Source organism: Mirounga leonina, unplaced genomic scaffold, assembly GCF_011800145.1.
Source record: "Mirounga leonina isolate KUSES-001 unplaced genomic scaffold, KU_Mleo_1.0 Mir_129, whole genome shotgun sequence".
Classification (NCBI taxonomy): domain Eukaryota; kingdom Metazoa; phylum Chordata; class Mammalia; order Carnivora; family Phocidae; genus Mirounga; species Mirounga leonina.
In genome coordinates this window covers 64,438,492-64,452,872 of record NW_023270323.1, presented here as the reverse complement: position 1 = coordinate 64,452,872, position 14,381 = coordinate 64,438,492, and the positions used below count along the sequence as shown (strand labels likewise).

The 14,381-nt window shown below is 38.7% G+C and overlaps 1 protein-coding gene across 1 annotated transcript in view; it reads right to left on the bottom strand.

The window, feature by feature from the left end:
• KCNIP4 (potassium voltage-gated channel interacting protein 4) overlaps positions 1 to 14,381 on the bottom strand; it is a 1,124,144-nt gene that overhangs the window by 794,045 nt on the left and 315,718 nt on the right. The window lies entirely within an intron of this gene.

The following is a 14,381-nucleotide window of genomic DNA, read 5'->3' as shown; positions in this document are numbered from 1 at the left end:
TTTAAGTTGAAATGTTGCTAAAGTCAGAGCCGTATCAAATTACCTGCATGATGTTCTGATATCCTCCTGACCACATCTACTCTTCTGGGAAGAAAAAAATTTAAATTTAAAAAAAGGAAAACAAACAAACAAACAAAAAAAAACAAAGCTGCCTTCACCTGGCATTGAGCCAGGGAAGCACAAAGCTTTTGTTATTGGTGTTATTTATATCCCTGAATTATTCTGTTGGAAAGATGGGGCCTAATCAGGGATGGCCTTCTGCTTGCTTAGCACAAACCACATCTTCCCCCTCAATAAAAGCCTTACTTAAGATAGTACTAAAGAGGGACAGGAGGTGCCAAGTATGCAGCTAGAAGCTGAGGAAGAACCAAGATATTGTGAAGAAGACACGGAGAGTGAGTTCTAGGCAGATTTAGGAGCAGGAAAACTGAAGCTGAGGGGATGGAAGGATGGGGGTTGGGGAAGGGGCCTGTGGGAGTCTGAGAGGAAAAGAAGTCTCTAATGTGATTTTATCAAGTGAAACATGATGGGGGTGGGCAGGCCTGGGGAATACAAAGCCAGCCCACCTACGGGATCTCTGATAAAACGCTGTTCAAAAATACCTTAGTGCAACCTTCTGGGAAGAGGGACCGCTTCAAAATTAGCACAGGATGAAAGTCAGGTTTCCCTCAGAAAGCTTAGGGGAGGGTCACAAAGCCTGCCATCAAAGGGCCCTGCCCCTCAGTCCATAGGCTTCATCAAAGTGTAAAAAAGATTTTTCTTTTGATTGGGCCCTTCATTATCCACACCTCACTTGGAGTCCTGGCCTGGTCAACTGTATGCATCCACTTAGAGCTTCCTTTTCCTGGCAGACTGGGGTGACCCAAAATAAAAGGCTGAGGGACTTTTCTAAGAAAGAAAGAAACAAACAAGACCCTAATGCTCCCCATACTACTTCACCAGCAAGATATCCCGACATCATAGGCTTTCACGATATTGTGTCTTTCAGGAGAAATGAATTAGATCCCCTGTTAAGTTAATATAAAAATAGAGTTTATTTACAGGAAAACAAACATTTTGCTAAAAAGGAAAGAAAAAGAAGACAAGCAAAGAGAAAAGAAAAAAAATGCATCTTGATTCAGGACCGTCATAAATAATTATAAACCACTGATTCAGTTAGGAAAGTAAATTATTTCTGTATGTCTGAAAATTTTGAAAGCTATAAAATCACCAGTGAGCATGTCACTGATTATTTTGGATAAAAGCAACACCTGCCACCATTAAGTGAAGGGAGAAAAGGAAGAAGAATGAAATATTATGTTTTATCTATAAGTCATATTCCCCAGGCACTAGGTTAGAATATGCAAAGATCACGTTAGGTTGGTATCATTATATCCATTTTAACTCTGAGGAAAACTGAATCCCAGGGGAGATGAATCAGCTCGCCCAAAGTATACAGCTGGTATACCCTTCAGGTCCATTTAAGAGCTTTTGAACTCTTAACTCTATGCCAGGCTGTCTACAAAATCATGCTCCCAACACTTTTACTGTAGAGTACCAGACGGTAAGTATTTGACGCTCTGCACGCATACTTCCCTGTGGTAACTACTCAACTCTGCAGTCGTACTATGAAAGCAGCCACAAGCAATATGTTAAGAAAATGGGAGTAATTATGGTGTGCCAATAAAACTTTATTTACAAAAGCAGGCAGCAGACCAAATTTGATCTGTATCAGATGATGGGACATGATGGTGACAAAGTCATACACCTCACTAATTAATATATCACAGGGTCTCTCTAATTCTAAAGGCCTTGTTTTTCTTTTATCTCTCTTGTTTAGGCAATGCCTCCCCACCAAAACGACAGGTCCGAGATTTGTTTTAGTTAAAGTGGTTTAACTGAGCAAATGAAGTATTTGCACATCTACCCATCTGTGCTCCCTGGTTCTTTCCCATTCATTCACCCGTGGGACTCCATAAGTCATCCAATTTATGGATTTTCAGTCTGTCTCCATTTCTTCTCAGCTTCTGAATCCAACTGCAAACATCCTCCGAGCTGATTTTCTATTAAACAGAGCCACATTATAACTCCTGGAAGGCATATTAGGTTGGTTTATTAGACTTCACTTCAGGGGACAGCAATCTCAGAACACATAAGAGTTTATAAAGTTGATACATTTGATTAACTGCATCATCCCTGCAGCACTATGCCTGCATTATCACTTCACTGTCAATATTCTTCAAATCATGACTTTGGCATCCTTGTAATACACTTGCCCCTCTTTTTACTCAGCTCATATATGGGAATAAGGACCCTTTAGAGAATATTCTGGTACTTCTTATGTCCTGCTTTGAATACTCATCCCATCCCCTGTCCACATGTTAAAACAAATAGAACATTTTGAAATTAATGCACATTTTTGAAAATTATGTATCCGTTCTGTACAATCTTTTATTTATCTATACTTTCCCTTCTTAGATAAGGAAAAATAATCAAGAGGGGCTTTTATGTAGTTTCTATTATAATTATGATTTCTTATTTGCATAGGACTTTACTTCCAGAAATTTCTTATATTGCTCTCCAATCTTACAACTTCCACTGAGGGGAAAAAATGCACAGAAGAATAAAAAAGAAGAAATGATAGTAGCTACCACGTATTAAATACTTAATAGGTGTCACAGACTGTATTTAGCACCATATATATATTTATTTATTATGCAAACAAAAGCAGAGGAAAACTCATAAGCAATATATAATCAGAGTGAACAGCTCAGATGGCAGAACTGTACGTAGGCACAGCACAAACTTTTCTGACTGCCATCCTCAGTTGCTTCTCCTATAAAATGATATCTAGGGTTTGGATTTTTTAGTGCAGTTCTGTTTTTTAAATGTGAATGCATCAACTATTTTGAGCAGACTTGCTCTGACCAAGCTGACTGCTATCCTAACTTGCCTTGTTTACCTACCAAAGGTGAATTATTCCAGGTGCTAGGAGACTTGACTTTGAGAGATCAGGATTTTGAACTAACCTATAAAAATTGGGGGCAGACTCAAAGAAAGTTCTAAGGAGTACTGAATATCTGACTTGATTACAAAGGAGCTATACGCCCATTCCCAGAGATGTTGATTAAGTGGATCTCAGTAGTATTAAGGATTGTACATCTGTTTTTTGTTGGTGGTGGTGCTGTTTTTGTTTTGTTTTGTTTCGTTTTAGCAGAAATTCCTAGTGATTTGGTTTTAGGTGGTCCTGAGATCACATTTTTAAAAATATGGATCTAAACAGAACTGTCTGAAACTGTCTCTCTCTTTCTCAGTCCTTTTTTTCTCTCTGTTAACCTTTTTTCTCTCTCTCCCATTTAGTCCACCAGGAGGGCCTGGCCTGATCCCGCTGAGGTACTGCTTTCTCCCTAAAGCAGAGAAACAATACAAAGCTTTCAGGCTGAGACAAGGAGTTGACTCAGTATCAACTTATGACAACCTTTTCTGTTTTGTGCCTAGATCCTTGATCCAGAACAATCTAAGTTTTGAGCAATGCTGCCCAAACTTTCTGAACTGTTGACTTTTAAGGTGCATCTTGTTTTTCAGTCTCGCCTACATTCTTGACCAAGTACTAGAAAAACACCCATGCAGTACATGTCCGCATCATACTTTTTGTTTCTATGTGGTTGTGAATTATTCTTCAAAACTGGGTCCCTGAATAGATTTCCTCCAGAGTACATGCTCTATTCTGTTTCTGTACTCTGTACTCTGTTGAGTACCAGTTTCCATGATTCTTCTCACATCCATAAATATCCTGTATTCCCAGTCATGCACTGTGTCTCTTTGCTCATTTTCTGCCTAATGGACATTTCCCCTTGGAAATCCCAGAGATTACAAACTCAGCCTATCACCACCTCAAACCTGACCCCCTTTCTTTTTATTTTTTATCTTATTTAATTGTGCCATCAACTCAACCAATCACTAATGGGAAACAAACACAACAAAAAATGGATGCTATTTTGGATTCTTTATTTTTCCTTTTACCAACATCCAATCACCAATCTATATAGATCATATATTATTTTAAAGCCATACTTTCCATGTCACATAGCACAATGAATTTTCTGCCATTATCTATACCACAGTATAGATAAGACAGTGTCATAATTGTGATGGTCATAGTATTATAGTCCTAAAACTAATAAATAAGCTGGATGTATAAGACCCTCTCTGTATGCGTGGGTTAGTGTTTCTACTTTTAATGTATATATAAAAGATACACAAGTATGTAAAGCATGGATAATCCTCAAGTACAACCCTCTAAAGAAATTATGTATAATTGATCCTCATTTTATACAGAAAATATCTCTTCAATATATTTGATAAGTCACTGCTGAATCTACAATTCTTTGTAGCTATATTCATCTTGTTGATTTACAAATTTACATACTTTTCTAAAATGATACATTTAGAATGAAGGAAGAGTCAGAATCAAAGTGCTTAAAAATGCTTCTTAATTGTATAAATAAATGAAAATATTCTGTGGGAACTAATTATTGGATTTAAATTCTTCCATTTTAAATCCCGTTAATGGATAAGAAATAATGCCTATGTTTATCTGCATTCCTATAAATGGTAACTGTATGTTGCATCTACAAATCTATTCAGTTTCAATTATCTTTTCTTTTTGGGATTTGCATTCTATGTATTTATTTTCAAGGGGGAAAAACAACTTTAACAATCCTTAAGAGACTGATGATCAGGTCTCTCCTCTGTTGCTACTGCCAAAAGCTTTAAAACATCTTTTATCACTCCTTACATGGATGGATAAGCTTACTTGGGCATTTATACACTAACTTTCGCAGTTTCTCTAGTTTTCTAAACTCTGGGTTTTGAATCACTCTGCTTTGTCAGCAAAATGATTTTGACATGGAGTCATCCCCAAGTTAGAAAAAAAATTATAGAGATAATGGAAATTATTCAGATATCTTGAATAGCTGTAAGAATGTGTGGGAGGAAGAAGGAAGGGGAGGGGAAGAGAAGAAGAAAGGAAGGGAGGAAGGGAGGGAGGGAGGGAGAGAGAGAGAGAGAGAGAGAGAGAGAGAGAGAGAGAGAGAAAGAAAGAAAGAAAGAAAGAAAGAAAGAAAGAAAGAAAGAAAGAAAAGAAAAGAAAAGAAAAGAAAGAAAAAGAAAGAAAGTCAAAATGCAAGACCTCAAACGCAAAGAAAGAAGAAAATGCAAAATGCAATGAAGTAATTTACTTGGTTAGGAGATGAGGGTAGGCAGGGAATTATATTATGTGAACTAAGAAGCCAAGTCCTTTTTAAAATATTTTGAAGCCCATGACACCTGCAACTCCACGTACCCTGTGAAATTAAAATCACTGTGTCCAACCTCAGTCCATTGGGTAGGCATGAGTGGCCACTCATCCTCCAACCCTAAGAGAACTAGAACTAAGTAGCAATGATTGAAAATAACCTCACTGAGAAATGTACAGAATTGTTGAATCAATATGTTGTATACTTGAAACTAATATTATTTGTCAATTATACTTCAATAATAATGATAACTGCAGAGAATAAGAATGGTATGGTCTCCCTGACTAGGAATGTATCTTTCCATCCCAGAGAATATATAAAATCAAAAGTAAAAAGATTTAACAAAGTCAAATTATTGTATCTAAAGTTTATAGAATTGATTTCTCATGTCAAAGAATTTGTACATTTAGGCAATTTATGTCCCTGAAATTGTGAAAAAAAAAAAAAAAAGGTCTATTGGAGTGATAGCTTTGTATTATTCAAAATATGAAATTAAGTAATTGACATAGATACTTGATTTTACATTGAAATTTTAGTAGACTTATATGTAGTAAAGGGAGATAGAAGAACATTTTTTTATTCATTGATTATAAATGTTTAGGTTTTTTGTTTTTGTTTTTTGGGGGCTTTACAATAATTATTTAGTACATGGGAAAATTTATTAAACCCAGTTATCTAAAAATGAAATAAAACTTATTTTTATAAATATATATCTTCTATTACCACACATAATTGGGGCTAATAAAATAGTAGTATCTTTTGCTGTAGTACAGAAGTCGAGTTTTTTTCTGCCTCAAGCCAAATAACCTGCTCAGCAACTTAAGAATGTCAAGTAAATACCTACTCTTATGTTATTAACTATACTGATGCTAAGCATCCCTTACTGCCTTTATGCCATGCTAGATAGTACGCCAAGTACTGTCCGTCTATCACTCTATGAGATGGTTGGTCCTACTGTCTTTATTTGCAGATGAACAAACCAGAGAACAAGGACTTTAAGTAACCTGCTCAAGTTTCCACACCTAATCATTTTGGGAACCAAGTATTTTACTCAGAGCCATGTGGTATCAGAGTAAAATGCTAAACAACACAATCTAGCAATAAATGTAATACCACCTCTATCTCGTTTAACATAAAAATCTTTAAGTATCAGGCACAAATGGAACTTTAGCAAATCAAGTTAAATTGTAGGGCCCTTTGCTATTTTACTTTTTCTAATAGTGAACAATGGCCCTCATTGATCTCTTTATTTCAGTACAGATTTTCATACATAGGCTATCTTTAAAGTAAGCCCAACTTCTACATGGACCTCCTGAAAACTAGAAATTGGATGCTATTTTGTCTTCAGAAATTAAGATGAGTTTTGCTATCCCTCTTAGTGCACTGAATTTAGACAAATTCAAGCAACTCCTTTGAAAGTCACCGTGGGACAGAGATTGAAAGACAAACTCAGAAAAAAATAAAGGATCAGAGTGGAAACAGCTTTCACTTTGATCAATTATTTCAAAAGCCTCAAAGTGGTCAAATCACTTCCCTCTAGATCTCCAACTGTATTAGAGCATCTCCAGTGTAAACAGGTATTATAATCCAGTTGGCTTAGTCTCTGTGTTGTGCCTTTAGCATTCTCTAAATTTTAAAGGAGTATTTCTGGGGGCAGAATATCAGGCCTTCTTTGGTGGCATTTAGGGGGGTCGGTAACTGGAAAGCAAATATAAGTCCTGATTGAAATGAGGAAAAACCGGGGCGCCTGGGTGGCTCAGTTGGTTAAGCAACTGCCTTCGGCTCAGGTCATGATCCTGGAATCCCTGGATCGAGTCCCGCATCAGGCTCCCTGCTCAGCGGGGAGTCTGCTTCTCCCTCTGATCCTCCCCCTCTCATGCTCTCTGTCTCCCATTCTCTCTGAGATAAATAAATTTAAAAAAAAAAAAATCTTGAAATGAGGAAAAACCATTTGCCTAGGGCTCAAAAGCTAAGAGACCAGGAGGCAGGCATGTCACAGAAAGGAACACCAGCTCCTCCAGGGGACAATGCAGTCTGGTTTGCTTAGACGCACTTGTCAGAAGCAACAGACTCCTAAGGTCCTCAGTCGCTCTGATGGTCTGGGCTGTGTTTACAGTGGCATATTGAGAAAGGCTCGCAAGATGGCTCAGGGGTGAGTAAGCTTTCCTTGGAGGTGACAGGCTTTTCCCCAGAGTAAATGAGCAAAATGTAAGAAGAGGCAAGTGAATTTTAGGGATGAGTCCTTACAGAGTACCTTTGAATGATTCAGTCCCGGGCTCTTCTCTACCACAGGTCAAAGCCAAAGCCTTCCGGGTATGATTAATATGCTGAGTTTTAAAACATTCTATTTTTAATACTCCCTTTTCAAATGCTTATTTTACTGACTTTAAAAACCAATACCACTTAGTTCTCATATGAAAACAAAGAGTTATCCACTTCCACACCAAAAAAGTGCATTTGTTTTTGTATATAAACAAAGTTACCTATCCTCCCACCACCAAAACAAAACAAAACAAAACAAACAAAAAAAAAAAAAAAAAGGAGGGGACCTACAGCAGCAATGAATGGCTGGAAGTTGAGTGAGTCCCCTCCAACCGGGAGGAAGCCACCGCTCTGCAGTCCTAAAAATGCTGCCCAATAAATTTCTTTCCTTCCAGGATCTTTTCTTGGGGCAGGAGACTATGGAGAAAGATAAGAAATTCTTTAATCATGAAACCCAGCCCTTTGGACAAAGTTGATGGGAGAGTTAAAACCATGTATGAATAGGGGCGCCTGGGTGGCTGAGATGGTTGGGTGTCTGCTGTCGGCTCAGGTCATGTTCTCCAGGTCCTGGGATCCAGTCCCCACATCAGGCTCCTGGCTGGCTCAGTGGGGAGCCTGCTTCTCCCTCTTCCTGTGCCCCTCGGCCTGCTTCTGTGCTCTGTCTCTCTCTCAAATGAATAAATAAAATCTTAAAAAAAAAAATAAAAAACCCAAACATGTACAAATAGCCAAGGAGAATATCTGGGTGGTGGATTAGGGTGGTGGTTATGCAGATGCAGAAACACAGAGGAAGGATATCCCGAGACATAGCAGCATCATAATTTCTAAATAGTGACCATTTGACTGGGGACTACAGAAAGACATTAATCTTGAAACTCCATATAGCGGGTAAGCACTTTTAACAAAATCTTTTTTTTTTTAAGATTTTATTTATTTATTTGACAGAGAGAGACACAGCAAGAGAGGGAACACAAGCAGGGGGAGTGGGAGAGGGAGAAGCAATCTCTCCGCATAGCAGGGAGCCCGATGCGGGCTTGAGCCGAAGGCAGACGCTTAACGACTGAGCCACCCAGGTGCCCCAATTTTAACAAAGTCTTGAGGATGGGTGGAGATGAGGGAAGTTTTCCTTCTGAGAAACCCTTACATGCCCTGAGAACACTAGTTGGCAGGTGTATTAATTCGCTATTGCTGCTGTACCAAATTATCATGGTCTTAGTGCCTTCCCCCAGCACGAATTTGTTATTTTACAGTTCTATAGGTCAGAAGTCTAATGAGAGTCTCACTGGAGGTGTTGGTGAGGCTGTGTTCCTTTCTGGAGGCTCTGGGGATAATCCCTTTCTTTGGCTTTTCTAGCTTCTAGTGGTGGGCTGTGATCCCTGGCTAGCCACCTCCTAGCATCTGCAAAACCAGAGATGGTGGGTTGAGTCCTTCCCATGTCACACCACTCCAGCTTTTTCCATACCTTCCTCTTCCACTTTTTAGGACTCTTGTAATTACACTGGGCCTATACAGGTAATCTTTTCTATTTTAAGGTCAATCTTATTTTTTTTCCATGTCATATAACATATTCATAGGTTCCAGGGCTTGGGATGTGGACATCTTTGAGTATCTTTATTCTGTCCACCATAGCAGCTATGAGATGCATGATGTCTGGAGTCATGTTGTCTAGATTCAATCCCAGTGCCAGCACATACTAGCTGGGCAATGGGCTAATGATAGTCTCTACATGCCTCAGCCTCATGTATAAAATGTGACTAAGAGCACCTATCTCAGAGGGTCCTTCTAAGGACTAAATGAGTTAATGAATGAAATGTGCTTAGGACCTTACAAAGTAAGTGTTCGACTAAACTACAGTTCTGATGTCCATCTACTCTTCTAGGATAAAAGGCAATATCATTCATTACATGTATAGTGAGTATCTAAAGCCTTCTGACCCAGAAAGGGGATCTGATTGCAGGTATAGAGAACAGACTTTTATAGTGCTTGCTCACATGTCAACACTCCACTGCCCATGGGCATGATTAACAAAGTCCTAATTTGTTCCCAGAATCTCCCAACCATTCATTCACTCTGGGAAGCTCAGTACATGGAGGGTGCTCACATATAAATAGTGCCTTCATGCAGCTCTACTGGTTTTCTTAGTCCTTCTCCATTGATGGTTGGCTCACAACTGCCCCAAGGGTGCCGTCCAAGCCACTGTCCATGGTACTGCTGGCCCCTCAACAATGCTTTAGCCTTTCTTCTAAGCCACTGCTAAACCTGTGCTTACCCAGGAGTGCTCCCTGGTAATATAATGATTTCCACTGTCCCACAATCATCTTCTTCACATGATAGCCAGGCTTCTGAGAACTGGGAAGCAGAGATGCTTTAGGTGATGGTAGTACACAGCTATGCAAGGTGCCTAAAACCACTGTCAGGTTCTAATTCTGACCCAGATGCTCAGTCTCGCCCAATTGCCAAACTTTACACTCATGGTACTTTTCTTTTAAGGGTCTCACTATTTTTTTTTTCCACAGTGACAGTGCTCTTTATTATGGACTGTTCCCTCTCTGCTCCTATATTAGTTTCCTATTGTGGCCACAACAAATTACCATAAATTTAGCAGGCTAAAGAAACACCAATTTATTGTCTCACATATTCCATAGGTCAGAAGAGTCCAGCAGACTCAGCTCAGTGTCTGTTTAGAATCTCACAAGGCTGAAGTCGAGGTGTTGGCTGGGCTGTCTAGGGAAACATCCTTTTCCTTGATCATTCAGGCTTCTGGCTGAATTCAGTTCATGTCATGGTAAGACTGAGGTCCCCATGTCCTTGCTGGCTGCCAGCTGAGGGCCATCCTCAGATTCCCAAAACTGCCTTCATTCCTTGGCTTATGGATCCTTCTTCCATATTCAAAGGCAGCAACTGTAGGTTGCGTCCTTCCTACATCACCTCTCTCAGACTAATTTTTTTGCCTCTCTCTTGTAAGGATCCATGTAATTGCATTAGACCCACCAGGATAATTCATGGTCCATAAACTTCCTCACATTTGCAAAGTCCCCTGAATGTGTAATATAACACATTCACAGGATCTAGAGATTAAAGCATCTTTGGGGGACACGATTCAGTCAGGCACCCCTACCCTACCCCTGCCAGTCCATTAGGCTATATATGTCTCAACTCCTTTGTTCTAGTTCTTTCCCACAAAGCCTCCCTCTCCATGAAAATCTAAGTATATGGCTATTTCTTAGCATCCCTGAACAGTGTGTGACAGCTAAAATGAACTCCAAGAACGTAGCAACTGAAGTCAATTCACACAGACTGTGGGTAGGTGGTGCTTTCTGATAGCCAAAGCTTGGCCTCACCAAAAGCCATAGTTTTATCCATAGTAAGAGATACACAAAATACTGTGAGAACTGGTGAGAGATAAACTGGCTTTCCTGAGTGAATTAAAGAAAAGGTTTATGGGAGATTCCATTTAACTTGAGGTTTGAAGTATGAACAATGTTTAGTAGGATGAAGGTGAATGGGCAGGAGAAATCATTTTAAGTAAAGAGAAGAGCAAATACATGGCCATGAATGTTGAGATGTGTTTATGTTTCAATCAGGCATATGAATATTTTCAACTGGTCAGCCTCAGTAGGGTTAAATGGATAGAAAGGTACCTCTTTCACACAGAGTTACAGGTAGTCCCTCTCTCTCTTTTTTTTTTTAAAGATTTTATTTATTTATTTGACAGAGAGAGACACAGAGAGAGAGGGAACACAAGCAGGGGGAATGGGAGAGGGAGAAGCAGACTTCCCGCTGAGCAGGGAACCCGATGTGGGGCTCGATCCCAAGACCCTGGGATCATGACCTGAGCCAAAGGCAGACGCTTAACTCCTGAGCCACTCAGGTGCCCCAGGTAGTCCCTCTCTTGGCACAACACCAGTACTATATTAATTGAAACTCATTCATATTGACTAATTCCTCATTCTGCATGAGTTTCAGTTAATACAGTCCAGTACAAAATAACGACTACCTATTTGTCTACTTTCAGTCAAAGATTAGAGAAACAACTAGAGGGCATACTCATTAATTCAGAGTTCCCTGAAGATAGGAAAATTTGCTAATGCTAAATAAAACAGGACTAGACTTGAAAGTAATCTTGAAAAACTAGAGCAATACATAATCAAAAGGAAGATGATATTTCTTAACAAGGTGTCACCAGGGTAAAACAGACAAAAGAGAATATTATCTAATCAAAATAAGGGTAAAACAGACAAAAGGGAATATTATCTAATCAAAAGAGAATATTATCTAATCAAAATAAGTTCCATAATGAGTTTCAATAACTGGTCAGAGACAGGAGTTACAGAATAATCCAAGTTATACTGGCCTACAAACTAAAGCCAGACCAGGGAAGACATGTAATGAACACCCTACTGTGTGTCAAAGTTGAAATAATCTAAGTTGTCTGGTGGTTATCACATTTAATACTTGAAAAATCTCTACAAGGTAGGTTTGATTATTCTAATTGTATATAGGAAGAAATTGGGATTCAGAGGAGTTAGGTAAATGTCTTGGTGCTGCTAGTGGTGATTTTTGAACTAAAACTATTTGACTTGAAACATAACCCCACCTCTGCTATCCCTCACACCATGCCAACAATATTGGCATGCATAGTGTATGATGTGCAGGAACAGGCAGAAACTGTTACAGATAAAATATATTGAATAGATAACACCATTGCTATACTATGGATCTCCTTTAGATTCTAAAATCATTTTCACTACAAACTACTGTCCTGTTGCAAGTTAGGATGTGTCATACTCTTAGGACAATTTCCAAGTTTTTGGAGAATGGGGTTCCCTGTCTTAGCACTGCAGATAAAAAGATGGTAAAAGTATGAGATAAAGATTGGTAAAGGACGTTTGTAGAAGGAGGGAAGTGAATCAGAAAAATGCATTAGGGGCGCCTGGGTGGCTCAGTTGGTTAAGCGACTGCCTTCGGCTCAGGTCATGATCCTGGAGTCCCGGGATCGAGTCCCGCATCGGGCTCCCTGCTCGGCAGGGAGTCTGCTTCTCCCTCTGACCCTCCTCCCTCTCATGCTCTCTGTCTCTCATTCTCTCTGTCTCAAATAAATAAATAAAAATCTTTAAAAAAAAAAAAAAAGAAAAATGCATTAATCCTACTCTGAGAGAGTACAGAGATACAAAAGCACAGAATATTAAATTAATGTGCTAGGACTGCCTTAACAAAGTACCACAAATTGAGCGGCTTAACCAACATAAATTTATGTTCTCACAGTTCTGGAGGCTAGAAATTCAAGATCAAGGTGTCAGGAGGGTGAGTTCCTTCTGAGGCCATGAGGGAAGGCTCTTTTACAGATCTCTCTCTGCCTGGCTTGTTCTCTTTGTGTAATAATACTGTCTTTCCTCTGTACATACCTGTGTCCGAATTTCCTCATCTTATAAGGACATCAGTGATCTGGATTAGGGCTTACCCTACTGATCTAATTTAAATTTAATGACCTCTATAAAGACCTGTTTCCAAATATGGTCACAATCTGCAGTATTGGGGGTTAGGACTTTACGAATTTTGGAGGGGGACACAATTCAACCTATAACATAGAGGAAAAAATAATCACATTAGGAAATTTATCTCTATGAAACTAAAATGTATATTAGAATTCATAAAAATACCAATAAGAATATGAAGTCATTTATACAATTGAGCAATCAAGGAATTAACAGGGTCCTGTTGTGGCCTATTAATATTATTGATGAAAACAAATATACAGTCACTGATATCAACTCTCTATATCTTCACATGGTTGAAGCTTTTTTTTTTCCATATCAAGAGATGCTCTAACTCTTCATTCTGTAAATCTAAGAACAGCTAAATAGAAGCACCATACATTTTTCTTGAGAAATTATATTCTTCAATGTCACTAGGCTTTTGTTGGGCCAATTCATGTCTAGAGGTATAGACAGGGGGAGGAGATCAAGAATCTAATGCCTCCAAGACTCTAATTGGAAGACTCTAATACCTCCAAGCATTACATAGAGGATAATCTAGATCTCTGTTTGTGGTTTTAGTAAAATAAACTCAGAGAAACTGCATGTTTTGACTTTTCTCAATGCTCTAACCTTTCCTTAGTCATTAGATAGCCTTTAGAATAGCCAGTTATGAGAGTGGTGACAATATTGCTTTTTTAATAACAACTCCTCACAATGTAGGATATAGGCCTGTCAACTCAGAGTTAGGGGTGAACACTCTACTCTCATTCTATTTATTTTGGGAGAATAAGACAGTTTTGTTTTTGTTTTTGTTTTAACCAGAAGCCTTTTCCGTTTTGTTTTATTTTAGACTGAAGTTGGTTTTCAGGATTGGGCTTAGTTGAAAAATCATGTGCAGGGAATGAATGGAACTGGGCTGTATTACACAGTACACCCCAAAACTGAAACCAAAACAGCATTTTTGTACAGAAAACTACCATATTGATAACATTGCACTGATTTGGGCTAAACCCTCAAGTCCCTAGGATCATAGAATTTCAATGCTGAAGGCTGACTTTTTAGGTTGTCTGTGGTGGGCACTTAATTTAACTCAAAGAGATCGGATGTATTTGATAAAAACAATTAGGCCCTATCAGCATATTTTAGATTGGCATTGAATATGTTATGACTATTTAATGAAAACCTTGCTTATTATGTTTGACAGATCAATTATTAATCATATAGATGGAGCAGAAAGGGACATGCAACATCAAAGCTGATTAACTCAGCAAAGTCTTCAATAATATTGTCACTTTTTATCAAAACCAATGGCTGAAGCAGTGGTTTGATGGAAGAAAAAGTGATCACAATAGAAATCATAATAAAT